This window comes from Chelonus insularis, unplaced genomic scaffold (assembly GCF_013357705.1).
Source record: "Chelonus insularis isolate UGA/USDA-ARS -01 unplaced genomic scaffold, ASM1335770v1 contig_131_pilon, whole genome shotgun sequence".
Classification (NCBI taxonomy): Eukaryota; Metazoa; Arthropoda; class Insecta; order Hymenoptera; family Braconidae; genus Chelonus; species Chelonus insularis.
This window is the reverse complement of record NW_023276372.1, coordinates 1,239,936-1,254,846: the sequence shown is the minus strand read 5'-3', so window position 1 is coordinate 1,254,846 and position 14,911 is coordinate 1,239,936. Positions and strand designations below refer to the sequence as shown.

Below are 14,911 nucleotides of genomic sequence, written 5' to 3'. Positions count from 1 at the left end.
CACGTTCTCTCTTGAACATTTCAAATTCAATTGAGATGACTTATTGAGAAGCTTTTACCATCATTGAATGCACTTTTAACCAATTTCCCGTGATATTATAGTTTTTTTTCTGCTAACGGAATAGTGAAATGGATAGAAAAAAATATGAAATAGAGTATATGTTTATAACGATAGACAAGAGAACATGTCTAGAGCTTGTTCAAGTTAGAGATTTGAGAGATAGATCTCGACCCGCCCCATTGCATGCCACGCGATACTCAATTGACGCGTTCCTGATCATCTATAACGTTCAAGAGAGCTCACGTGCCTTCAAAGAGAGCAATGGACTATCTCGTCCTTTACCCTCAACTTACACCTGATACCCAACTTGTTATTTTGTCATCTACTCTTTGTCTCACTGGACTATTACATGCTATTTATTTTTACCCGTTGATATTTCCTGAAGTGACGTTGGCAATAAATGTTTAAATATCCGGTTAAATAGCACCTGTTGTTGATGGGGTTGGAGACCTGGTATTTTAACCGTATCAATATAACTTGTTGCTGCACTTCCTGCTTGGTAATATTCCAATTATCAAATTAGACTGTTGACATGTTGAGTGTGGTATTTATTTGATAATGGAATGATTGAGATTTTAGGTCAATATTTATTTCTCTATCATCAAGTTTCATGTCAACATTTGCTTACAATTAACCGGGTAAATATAAAAGTTAGGTTTAAACATGTATCCTTTCTGGGAATAAATAGAAATAGAAGAGAATACAACAAGTGACAAAGCTGCTAAGTGCTGGATTGTGTACGCACAAGGTCCTCTGGTATGGAGCACCTGATGCACACCAGTTAGCTGCACTCATCGCACACATCGTGCTCTGCCTTTTCTTTGCATACCTAACTCATTCACTACTATTCGTTCACTTTCCCACGGAATTTTGCTCAAAAAATTCTAAATATCTAAGTGAATATTAGCTAACAATGAAAATATTCGAATTAGCAGATAATTTAATCCATTGGCAGGGATAATTAATCAAAAATACTTGATAGTTATTGATGATGGATTAAATGACTGATATCAATTCGTTGGTGGCGTTGATGATTATTCATTCGCAAGATAGAAGCTAGGATTGGAATGGAATATATTGTAACAGATATATTGATGAAATCCAACAAGAAAAGGTGTTTGATGTTTACTCAGTTAAATGAGCATCTATGGCTCTTTTCTGATTGATACAGATGACTACATTTAACCAATATGTGCTGAATATCATCATGCACTACTCACGAGACGTCAAGAAAAACAGGTTTAACATATTATACATATGCATATGTTTTAATGTGTATGAACACACTATGTTGTATTTTATCTTTGTGTTTGCTAAAGAAAAAGTGTGCCCACATGCATGCTGACCATTGATATCAAACGATCAGTGCAACAGGTGCACGAGATCGATCCTTAGCACTATTAGATAGCTGGAAAAATTCTTTAAATTCTTGGCGTAATTTTGTATCGAGAGAAATCTTTACTGATGACTTTATTTTATTTTTTGCTTCATAGAAATGACTTTTTTATTATAATATTCCTGTGTTCATTTATAAACATTCAACACAGCGAAAAAAAGAATGGCTTTTCTTTGCTAATGTGCTCTGGAAAAGACATTTACTGTAAACAAGTGATATTTTTTTCTACTAATAAAATCGAAAAATTGACATGGTAATTCTTGAAGCTTCAGAATAGGCTTATATTGATATGGCATTATTTGATAAAGGAATGGAGTGTATGAAAAATTGAGACAATATGAGAATGAGAAAGGTAGAGAGTAGGAAAGTGTTTGAAACTGAATACATGTAACAAAGCAGTTAGGGTTGATAATAATTAGAAAAAGAAAAAAAAAATGAAACTTTAAGGCGATAGGCTTGTAGAAAGACAAATAAGTGTTTGTAGGCTCGTCTATTGGAATCAGCTAAAATTCATCTAATGTCACTTGTATTTAAATATTTATTTCATACTTAATGTTTTTTTTATTATTCCATCATTATCAATATTGACTTATTATAATATAATATGTTAATAAAAAAAAAGAATAATTATTAATAATTAAAATACAAATAAATAATTAAATAACCCAAATTGCAAGCAAAATTTTATTATGAGGAAGAATGAAGAATAAATGATGACAAGAATACAAAATTTCTGATCAAAGTAACGATACACATTGATTCCAAAGATTATTAATAAAAATTCAAATGTATTTACAATTGAGCATAAAGTAAATTAGAACTGGAGAACGCAAAGTTACAGTCGAGTTTGCGGACTTGGGTGGAGTATCTACACTTATTCGTTCGTAAGTAGAATAGATAGGTAGGATGCAATCGGGGCCAGGTGTGGCACGTTGAAGTCGAGAGCACAAGTCTCACTTCTATGCCTTCTACTAAGACTATCCTTGTCTCCTGAATGCACCAACACAACTGGACAAGCATGCGAGAGTGCAGTAGACTATAAATAGATTCGAGCTACTTGCACACGCAGAACTAAGGCTGAACGATATGAAGTGTACAGGGGGCCTAGTCTCTTTCTCTCTCTCAGTCTCTTCATTCCTCTCTTCGCTCTTTTCTACCTCAGTTAACTGTATAACCAGAAGAGCCACGCAATTAACCATCCGACAACTCGATACTTGTATTAATAAACAAAACAAAATCACCCTGTAACTCTGATCATCAACAGCATCATCCTTGACTTCTGACCAGGATCTTCCTTCCAAAATCCAACCATTCATCCTAAAACTTAAGCTAATTTTCATCAACTATTTCTTCTGCTTGGTCTAAAGATATGCCGTAAGCAACAGGAGGTAGACTACGTCCTGAAGCTGAGCGTCACGCGAGCCAGAATGACCCGTAAAGATACCAGAGTCCAAGCATGATAGGCCAATATATTCGCGCTATTATAATAGTCCTCGACGTATTTACCGTAAGTAAGGTGATTATCGTTACGCTGTCGTTGCGTTAAGTGTTGTCTACTCTATCTTTTTCTCCAATTTCTCTTGTCATTTTTATCCTTTACTTCCCCCTCACATGGAAGAAGCAATATAGCAGTGAATAGTTTGAACTTAAGATAGGAGTTGGTGCATAGGAGCGAAGGAGGAAGCCCCCAAGGTGTGACCGTAGAGCTTTTTCATCGAACCGGTTTGTTTCTTCTTCGATGAGACGTTTTCTTGTTTGACTTCAGGGATAGTAAAGGCGGACGGATTGTTATAGAGTCTAAAGTACCGGTGAGTTTCTCGTCATTAGTCATGAACTTAAACCTCATCTAATCATCTAATGATCCATTTTTTTTTGAATAAGAAATGATCCATTTTTTACCTAAAATGTTTTCTTATGATAAATCTAGTGATTATTAGTTATAATTAAGATTGAATGTCAGGGAAAAAATGAAAGGAGGTAAAATGCTTTCTTAACAATTTGCCACTTCCGGTCGGAACTCGTTCTACCAAGACGTCTGGTGATCGTTACGACGACACATTGGACACGTCTGGCAATAGCATCCCTTTCCTTTAGGCTTGTGTTTGTGTATATATATCTAAATATGTTGGTGTAAATGTATCAAGAACCCTCGGAAGTAAGCAACTTTTACCCCTAATAATATAAGCCACCTGACATCGGACAACTGCTTTAAGACGTTGCAGTTGTCTCGAAAGGAGTGCTAGGAAACATATCAGCAGATGCCCTTCCACCCCAACTGCGATTAGGAATTATTTTTTAAGGGTTGAAAAATTGTCCAATAATAAGGTCTAACAGCAGCAGACATTGTTGGAAGGAAATATATCCCAACTGTCTGATAAGTCTTCCAAGATGTTGGAAGGTGTTCCAAGTTATTCAACGTTCCCGCCAAAACTCTTTTAGATGAATAAAAAAAAATGAACACATCTATCTAGGGGGATAGCTGTTGGTGATAGTAAAATAAAAGAAACTCACTTAGAAAATGATGATTTAGGGTATGGATACCCTAGGATATTTTAGAATGAGGCGTTGAAATCTCTTCCAGTCTTAAACACTACACACTTTGGCACTCAAGAGTTAGTCACATTAATGCACTTGGTCTTCATCAAGCACTGAATGAAGATTGGATGATTGATACATAATGAGTGTCACAATGAATTTTATAAAAACCAGACAGACGTGATGATGAATGTAAAATCCAATAAATGGTTCAACACATCACATAAACAAGTGTCTATTTGAAGCACAAAAGTAGTCAATAATAATTAGTTTGTCACCTGCACTCGCGTAGGCGGTAAAACGAGGTTTTCGCGGTCCGTCGGATTCGGTTTCTTAGATTCGCACCAACTGATTGAGGTGGTCCGGTCGGGCGCACAGTCACAGTCCACGAAGCGTGTTCAGTCGTAAAGCTCAATGCTCTTAATTCAGTATGATGATCAAGAGCATGAGTGACTACTGATAGAGCGCACTACAGTCTCCAAGTGTTTTGGTCTAGAGTCTCACCAGCCTACCAGGTACGAAGTAGACGCGGGATAGAGACTCGTGGCGGAAATCTAGGCTGCATGAACCTCATGGAGCGTGCAGCAGGAGGCGTGCTGTCCCGGACTGGACTAGCTCGGGCCCCTCGCGCAGAGAGGGCCGGTCGCGCTTCACCTCCGCTTAGCTTAACCTCCCTCCTGCTCCTCGATACCCTTCACCACCTTTTCCTCCTTCGCCGCCGCCTACCTCCCCGCCAGGTGAACTGACACAGCTCCTTCTCACTTGCTCTCACTCTCAAGTCCATCTCCAACTCCCTCTTTTCTTCATCACGAAGCTTCAACTTTATCCATCTCTTTTTTCCCCACTCACTCAGGACCCCCACAACAACAATAACAACAACGTCAACAGAAGGGGGAAATTTGAGAGTATGTTCTCCAACTAGCTACCTAAGAGTAGGGACAAGAAAATAATATCCCCACCATCCTTTTAGATATTTACATTATCAGAAAAAATACATTTTTACTAACCCGCCTTAACTTTGTATATTTATCCTTCTTTTTGTTTCTTCCTAGACAGAGAACGAAGACTCTGGTTAAGAGTTCAACCCCCTAAATCCAACAGGTGCTACCAGCAACGTACCACCTTGAACCTAGCAGGTTCAGTAAGTAGGATGGTACTGACAGGCTCACAGTTGAAGATCCTTTTGATTTAATTGATCTGAAAGATCATATTTCTATAAGTTTATATTTCTACCTTTGAAGTTGATGATTTATTAACAATCAACACAATTGACCCACAGTGAAAAACATCTTGATATAAAATTTTTTCTTTTGGTATAATCTTTTTTTAACCCTCAACATTATTTCTCTGATAGTTATGAAGAACTAATGTGTACTTGGAGCCATGGATTTTTTAAAAACAGTCATGGCAAAAATTGATATCAAGATTAAAGTATTAAAAAAATACGATAAATGCATCACTTTCTTTTTCTTCACGAAGCAGAGCTGCTATCCAAGCTATCACTGTCCAAGTGTGTTCCATTGACAGCCAAAGCAGTCACAGATGCACTTGACTCCGGAGTATAACAATAACGGAATCGCGGTGTCTGCACATATTACGATCCTGTCCGCGGAATGAATTGAACTTTAGTAATTGTTACACCCCGACAATTTATTAACTCAAGCATATAAATCAACGCCTGTATGTAAACGCGTGTAACCAATGTATGTAATCAAGTATGCGTATCCGAGCCGTGTGAAATGTTTTTCCCCTTTCAGACAAAAGCGATCCCCATGACGATTTTTAACCCCTGACAAACCACGTCCAATCGTCCACTAAACTCACCTACCCCATCTCATTTTAAATTTACATCTTTAATTTTTCCCACTGTTAATTGCCGAAAAATTCAGCTCTTTATTTTTTATTTCGAGGGGTTCAAATGTGATACGTATCAATCGGAATGCCAAAAAAAAAATAAAATTATAAATGGTAATTATTTATAAATATGGTGCTTTTTAAAAATTATTAATTATTCTTATCGTACATAAATTGTAATAAATTATCAATTTAACGGCTGTGCAACAGTTCAACGAACGTACAATTTTTTAAAATGAGCTCTTGCACGTTTATAAATATTCTGCTTTACGTAAATAGTTATGTTATGCACCCTTCACACTTTACCGGTCAACAGCCAGTCTGCAACAATTCTAATACCCAAGTGTCTACGCCCCACATTCGCGATGCACTTGCCGTCGCACTCCAAACCAGCTGGGGCACCTGTTACGTCCAACGTAAGGTGCAACTTTAACATTATACCCTTATATCGACATCTTCTTTTCCCTTCTAATATTTATGTTGCTCAGAGATCATTGCCTCGGCCCTTAATGGGCCCTCAATGACGCCAACACTTTTGAAGTACATTGAGATGTTATTTCAACTGTTCTCCTCATGACATTGTCTACTAAGTATTACTTTAAATAACAAACAAAATTAATTATTTATTAAATAATAAAATTGGTGATTATTTTGAGTAATTAATTAATTTGAAAAGGAATGAACCGTAAAATTAATTACTTTTAAATTTACATTAAATATTTTTTATAAAATCCGTATAATTATTATTTTATTTAATGGATTTTGATATTATCATTTTTTTTATGACAATTATAATGAAAGAACTTTTTTTTTTTAAATATTTTAAATTCAAAAATAAATTTTTTTCAAACCAAAAATCGTTCTTTTTTTTAAATAATATTTGTAATCATAATTTTTCATCAATAAATCTTTAATGGAATATATTTAACAATAGAAAAAATCTTTTAATGACAGAACAAATGGTGGTGAGTTATTTAAATGCACTAAAAGTATGTAATGCACTTCAAATTATTCCAATATGACATTATAAAACACTTTTAAAATTCTTGTAATTAATTAAAAAAACATTTTCTTCTGTAGCAAAAATTTTTCACTCATTATATGCTCCATTTATTTATCAAATCCATAAATAAAAAGCTATCAAAAGATTAAATGAATTTCGAGTCTTTAAATTAATTATTCGATGGGCATTCGATGAATGAATACTAATACTACAGCAGGTGTAGTAATAATGGTGATTAATCATGTGAAAAATTGATAGAGAAGCAATTAAAAAGCACCTGGATCGTATATGCAAAGTCAATAAACGCTGAGAAAACACCCCAAAAAAAATACCAAATATTGTAACAGTATAAAAAAAATAGAGATACGTTAGTTAAATACCTTTAAGACGTCTGTTAGACAGTTAATGGACTATCGAGACTGGCAACGAGCGCGGGAAACACATGTTAGAATCAGCTGGTGCTCGAATTCACCCCGAAAAGTGACTTCTAACCGTTAAACGCCCTTCACCCTTGGCAAAGCACATGGTTCTTAAGTGCGCGCCATTCTCCAGGGGTATTCCTCGAGAAAGAGAGACAAGACACGCACACAACTCATTTCGACCGCATTCTTATTAATGGCATACATTATTATTGCGGGCGCGAGCACGTACCAAGGTAGGGTTCCCTTGAGCTACACTTTTTCTTCCCTTTGCCATCGGTAACGGCCGCGTCAACGGTTCCGGGCACCTGACGCTATAACAAGTCTAATGTCAGACCCTCAACGAGTTGACTTTTAACAAGATCTACTCTCATTACCGTATCTCACGTACCCTCTTTCTGAATAATTAATTCCTATCGACATCACAATAACTCGGCAATTACATTTTCATGTTAATGCACACTTTAATCATCATGAAGACTTGATCTTTCAATTTATTACGCTCTTATTCTTGTCTTCGTATAAATTAACATCCACTATTCTTCTTTTTTCACTCTGATAGAAGGATTTCTTTGAATGTAACATAATTTATTAGCAGTTAATAAATATGTTAGTTGAAAAAAAAATCAAATGAATTATTTTCTAGCTGTTAACAAATATTTTTTTTTTTTTACCCAAATACTGTGATTGAACTTACAATGTTAGATGATAATATTGTCTTTATGATGACTTAGCAATGAATAAAATAACAAAATAATTATTCTTTTCTGTAAATGTTGAAGTCAAAAGTATTATATAATGCATTACATAAAATAATAATATTTATTTGTATCAGAAAAATGCAGGAAAAATTTTTAATAAATGTATTTATTCTCGCCAAATAAATTCTTCTATCAGAGCACGTTGACATGAGTCTTCAGGCCATTTCTGTGAACACATTGATTAGTGCCTAGCAGCAATAAAATCTCCTTGCGCGTGGCACTGTCGTGAGGATGTTAAAATATACTAGGGTATAATCTTCGTGGCAAACAAACTGATTCATCAAACTAATTTGTGTCTCAAGGCATCAATTATTGACTCCAAAATTCATTAAGTGGTTTTAAAATAATTTTATATGCAAAGATGTTTTTAATTAAATTCAAAAAAAAAATTCTAAACCTTTTTTTTTTAAGTAAGTAGATCATGCCAACATCCTAAGAATAAATGAAAGATCGAGAAAGAACCGGTGCAGTCATCAGCAGGTGCTACTGAAGATCTTGACTGCTTTTTCAAACATTCAGATGTAATAGATTATTTTTTTTCAATTTCTCCTCATTTTTTCTAGACTTCAAAGTGTCTGAACTCCCACCTGCCTCTCATATAGTTGTAGATAATTAATTTATATATTTTTCAATCTCAAACTTTAGCCTTTTATATCAAGTTGATAACAGATTTATTTATTGCTTTTTTTTTTTGGAGATAATGATACAATAAGTTTTGCAGAGTAATTAAATAGTGTATATCATTGTGATCATGATACGAAGCTTCAGTGATATATAATTCTATCAGCAACAGTATTCGTTCCAAAGTCTTCGGGGTAATGAGAAAATAACACGAAATTACACAGCAGAAGTAACCGTGCAGGCGGCTTTGCTCTTAATTTTTAACGCTACCGGAAAATTTAGTGTAGAGTCTAGACCTTTATTCTCACTTTTCTAAGTACTAATTATTTACAAAAATCAATCCAAATCTTTGGGGTAAAAAACCACAACGATTTGGAAGGATGATGATGGTGGAAATGAGTTAATATGTGTAAAGATTGCCAACATTACTCATCTCTCAAATAAAAATAATTTTAAAGTATGTTTTAAAAATTAGTTTTGGTGCATTTAGTGTCCACACGATAAATTTTCCATCCCCATTGATTGTTTATAATTAAATTATTTTTTTTTTTTACAATTTTGTAAAAATCTTATCTATCTATATTTTATATATTCATTTAAATATCTATTTTTGTCATGGGTGTTTTTAGTTTAATTGTTTATACCAAGACATAAGTCTGGAATTGTTTTCTTTGGTGGTTCGGTGTATGACAAAATTACTACCCCATTACAATAACTTCCTAATGGAAATCTTCTAATAAGAATATAATTCTAATTAAAGAATATTAATAAATAAATAAAAAAGATTAATTACTTCAAAAAAAATATTCGAATGAATAAATTATTTTCCCTAAATTGTTTAAATTACCACACTAAAAAAAGGTAATAATTATTTGATGATTTAAAAATCAGTGAATTAACCATTTAACCGATTAATTTCTTTTACCTTTACCGACAGAATAGCAAAAAACCGCAGAACCCTCAACTCTTTCATGTAGGTCGGATCAAGATATCAAATGATAAATTTATTCTTGCTATCAAAAGGGCAATTTAAATATAAAAGATGTTGAACAGGAGTGAAAAATACATAAGTATAGACAATAATATGACGATGATATTAAATGTAAATTAAAAGACAGAAGAAGAAGAGAATGAAGAAACCCTAAGGGTGGGAGGGAGGGGGGCCGAGACGAGCGGACACAACCGCGGGTGATTACGTCGCCTGTCGGCGCGGAACTGTCTCCTCCTACCCGCGGCGCCCACTAGCTTCTCATTGGCCAGGAAACCTAAGCCCTCTCTTTCGTTTCTGCCTCACAATTTACCTCTAACTTTGCCTCTCTCCTCTCCTGATCTCTCTTTCTTGCCCTCGTCTTCTTACTAAGTTTCCTTCTCGAACCCTCACTCCCTTCTGCTCCCTCTTCACTCAACTCTTTTTCCCGCTGCTCATTGGTCACTTCCTGCGACCCGATCTTTTCCGTTTTCGATTTGAATCTCTAAGAAGTTTAGTACTTTTTCTTTGATTTAATATTTTTTCCCCCCCTATTTTTTTTTCGTCTTTATATAATCAATAATCACCATGATCCAAGCCAATTTCACAATACTCGCGAAAATATCAGTCCAATGACCTTTTTTTAAAAAAGAAATCTCTCTTTATTACACAATCGTGACGATGACTTTTTTCTCTAGATTTTTTTTATCAATAATTTATTATTATTTTATAGACACTTCAACGTTTGTTTTGTACAATAACTCACATACAATTGAAAAAAAATATTTTTTTAATAATAATTAGCAGTAAAGTTCTCCGTCAAAAGTTATTAAAGAAGACATTAGCTTAAATAGTAATAATTATTTACTTCAACACGATTGACTAGACAGAAGAAGTATTTGACTTCTAAGTAAAGAAATGATCGATTTACAGAAAAAGAGTTGACGAGAGTGGCACAGAAATGACTCTCCCACGATCATCGAAGATGGACAAGTATTGAGAAGTGAAGAATCAAGTTGTAAAAGATGGTGAGAACGATGGCTTGGAGGACTTATTTGTGCGAAACGCTAAACAGAGAGTATTATTATAAGAAAACAGCTCTAGGCTGCTCAGAAACTCCTGAGAAATTTAATTATCAACACTTCTAATTCTTTACCTTACTCTACACTTCAAATCGTCGTGTTTTATTGCAATGCATTTGATGTATTTTAATATGACGTTGCTCATTTAATTAGCATTCTAGTCACTTTTAAAACACTTTCAAATTTGATATTTACAGTGTAATAACAATAATAATTATAACAAAAACTGATCGGAGCCCACTTTATGTCCTGAAAACAAACTTCCCATTTCTTAAAATCCATAATTTTCTCATTTTTTAATTTTTTTTGTTTATAACAAATTGCTATTGTTATAAGAAAAGCAATTGTTTAATCACATCAAGTTATTTGTAGCAATATTCTATTGATATTTATCGAATATAATCATAATGATGATCATTCAATAAAAAAAAAAAATTTGATACACGCACGTACAATTGTACGTACGTACATCCGTACATATACTACCGAAAGCATCCTTTGAAATCTAAATATTTGTATAATAAAATAAAATAATTCGAAACACATTTAATATTACAAGTGATTCTAAATTTTCTGACGGTGGTGTACGTACGTACAGACATCAGTACTTAAACCTTCTAATATTCCTTTAAATGTCTTAAAACGTGACAAAATTATGAATCGACCCCATTACAACAACTTTCTAATGGGGAACAAAAAAAAATCATTTTCAACTTCATATCTATAGTAGAGAGTGATTTGAATTTCGAAAAAAAGATGTAGAAGAAAAATAAATTGAAATGTAACCGAAAGCTACTGCTGAATGTTTGATCGAATACACATTCTACAGATCAAATTATTCTTACATGATTACTGAACATTAAAGCCGCAGCTTCTGGCAGTTCACCACAATAATAATATTTCCCTTTTGCAAGTGTTATCTTAACATTCACCAGGTGTATATTATTGTGTATTATTGACATGGAGTTCACAAGTGTGAAAGAGAAAAGATGAACGAGAAGTTTGCGGTTTAGATAATCGGCAATCATCGATCGACTTCCATCTGACTACGAGTGTAGATTAAATTGGGCCAGACATAATACAGACTGAGAGAATTGAACCACTATACCACCGGAAATGCGTTGGTGCAGTAGCCCCTGGGTATTCAACTCTGCCCATATACTCGTACCTTCATCTATCTATTTCTCGCCAAACCGGATTTCAACATTAGCACCTAGTTAATGTCGACATTACTGCATCTGACAAATTACCTATTATTTTATAACAAACATTCTATCATAACAATTCTTTCTTTTTTATGTCTACTTTTCCTGCTATTACTGGTTGAAGTTATTGAATTTTTCTCCAATTGAAGCAGCTGGTAAGTTGATAACTTCATTGTTGAAAGTTTAAATAAATCAGTGGAGTAATTGAAAAATTTGTGTGTGCTTAATTTGATTATTCAATGGAATAATGTTATTTATAAACTAATATCAATTACTTGAAATTATTATTATAAATAAAGAGAAAGTCCACGTGCTCGTGATTGTACTTACAGATCAGCAGGCTTGGTGAATCAGAGCTGAACTATCGGACTGCATCAACTGCACGGTTACTACTGTTCTGATGTTTTAAGAGTTCACTAAAAGTTACCATCAGAAATCTGAAAAAGAAAAATGGTTAAAGCATTTCAATAATAATTATTATACCACGAGCAACAATCATCTTGAGAGTTTCTATCCATACAAGTAGTAAATGAGTAGAAAAAAAGTCTAAGTTTCTACTTGAAATACACTGTATATACTAAGAAAAAGTATTTACTATGAACAAGTAATATTATTTCAAATTAATTGATATAATAATACAAAAAAAAATTAATTCTTTGAAAGAATACATTTTTATTGTGTTCAATTACTTTGGATAGAATTATCTGAGTGTTGTTTCATTGAATTGATCATTTTTTTTAAGATCCATGGTATCTCAGAAAATAAAGTAAGAAATTTAATAATATTAACTTATTATAATATATTAATAAAAAAATAAAAATAATTCACAATTACTGAAATATAAATAAATAATTAATTAAACTTATCATAATCTTGAACCAAATATTAAAATAAATTTCATTAAATTCAATAAAATATTTTATTTTAGATATTTTTTATTTTATGAAAAATGAGATTTTTTATTTAATAAGATAACTTTTGCTAAAGCTAAACAATCTCATCATATAATTTGTGTGAGTCTAGACTAGTCAAACGGGTGTATCACGATTGTTGAGAAGTAAGAAGTGAAACTATTGTTTCTTACAGTGTCCACACAAGACAATACACCCTTTTTAACATAACAAAAAAATTTTCAAGCTTTGTTTAAGATACATTATGATACTCTACAATGCCCTTGGATCTATTTTAAATGCTTTCTGGCTGGATTGTGATACAAAAAAAATTTATTCACCTTTTTTTTTTCAATCCACTTTTATTATTATTTATTTAATCTACTCAGTATACTAAGGATCGTGAAATTAATCTTCCGGTTTCTCTTTCATCTACTGACCGTGACTATTAATACACCTGTCGAAATGTCGACTTGTCTATATTTTCTCTTTACAACAATCAAAGATATACAATAATTGATTTTTTCTCTTCAAGAAATCCAACACAGCAGAAAGATTGCGAGAATCTTTATGACACAAGCTTAAAAGAAATCATTAGAACTGATTTATGTTTATTTAATTCTATTTTAAACTATCAACTTTTTACTATTCCTATCCATAAACGATGGATTTCTAGACAAAAGAAGTCATTCTAAAAATTTAGGCAAAAAGAAATTAGTAATTTCACGGATTTGTACCTTAAAAAAGGATTTGATATATACAGTCATTAAATTTAACCAGTTTGGTCAGAACCACCCAGTAATCGTGACAAATTTCAGGTTCCTGCCTTCAAAATGGTTATAAGCGAATGTTGAAGGAATGCAACTAATTCTTTTTCAATACATATTTGAATAAGTCAATTAAGTTTCACAACTTCAATACTTGCACAAATTAAACCATAAAGAGATCATTGAAGAATCAACTATACAACCATGCTAGATTGAAAATTTTAAACATAATAGTTATCATGATATAAGATAAATTCATCAAATATAATCATAGTAATGATCATTTAATAAATTGAAGCCATTTTTAATTGTTTATAACAAATTGAAATTTTAATAAATAATATATAATTATTTCCTAATGGGAAGTTAAAAAATATTGAAATTAGTATTTAATTGTTTTTCTTTTTTCATTCCACATAACAACAAAAAAATGCTCATTTATTTTCTAATATTTTTAATCAATAAAATAAGTAATTTTATGACGTGTCAAACTCAGATGCTCTAGTTAATTAATTAATATTCTTTCCAAACTACAATTGTAAAAATGGAATAGAACTTCTCAAGAATAAGCTTGACTGGACAAAATATATTTTTGCAAAGAAAAGTAAAAATATTGATCATGACATGAACATTGAGACGTAACCTGGAGATTATAAGAGCACAACCGGCAGTTTTACAAAGGAAATCAGTGCAGTATCAATGCTGTCAATCTAGCTATAAGGATTAATGCTCCAAGCAATGAAAGGTATTCATGACAGTATTGCTTCGTGTCTGAAGCCTTCATCATAATCATTGTGTCTCTTAATTTTTTTTATTATCCAACCTAACAGCAAGTGAATAGATTTCATGTACGTCCTTCGTCACTCTTAAATATTAATAACAATTGTCTGACAGCTGAAAAAAAGAAAAAAATGAAAAACTCATCATATTCTTTAGCCACATCCCTCGTGATGTAATGACCAAGGGAAAATACTTGTAAGAGCAGGGCTAGACTATCACCAAGTCCAGGAGAAATGCATAGAGTATAAGTAACAGGATGTAGAAATAATACACATTTGTCTTTCTATGATTATAGCGGTATAAACCTTTGCTATGTGCAATGCATGCCGGAAGACTGTTAGGACTCCTGCTTTCCTGCATGAATGAAATGTTATTTACAACTGCAAGTACCTACATTTTCATTCATACTACATCGACATTCGTACACGCCTTGGAGCCAAGAAATGTCCAAGAGTTATTCGTTGACTAAAGTCCAATGTGCCAACAATATGTTGGTAGGAATATACATACATGTTTGAGACTTTCAGCATTGGATTCAAATTATACATAAGATATAAATTTACTTATGATA

General features: G+C 33.0%; 1 protein-coding gene across 3 annotated transcripts in view; it reads right to left on the bottom strand.

Annotated features, from left to right (window-relative positions):
• The window catches only part of sv (shaven), an 85,218-nt gene that overhangs the window by 69,245 nt on the left and 1,062 nt on the right, over nt 1-14,911 (bottom strand). For 2 of the 3 annotated variants that reach the window (XM_035094944.1, XM_035094946.1), the window contains exon 2: nt 12,234-12,340. The gene's annotated coding sequence lies outside the window, so the exon portion shown is untranslated. Of the gene's footprint in view, nt 1-3,967; nt 4,583-12,233; nt 12,341-14,911 lie in introns of those variants that run through there. The other variant, XM_035094945.1, reaches the window with a different exon arrangement.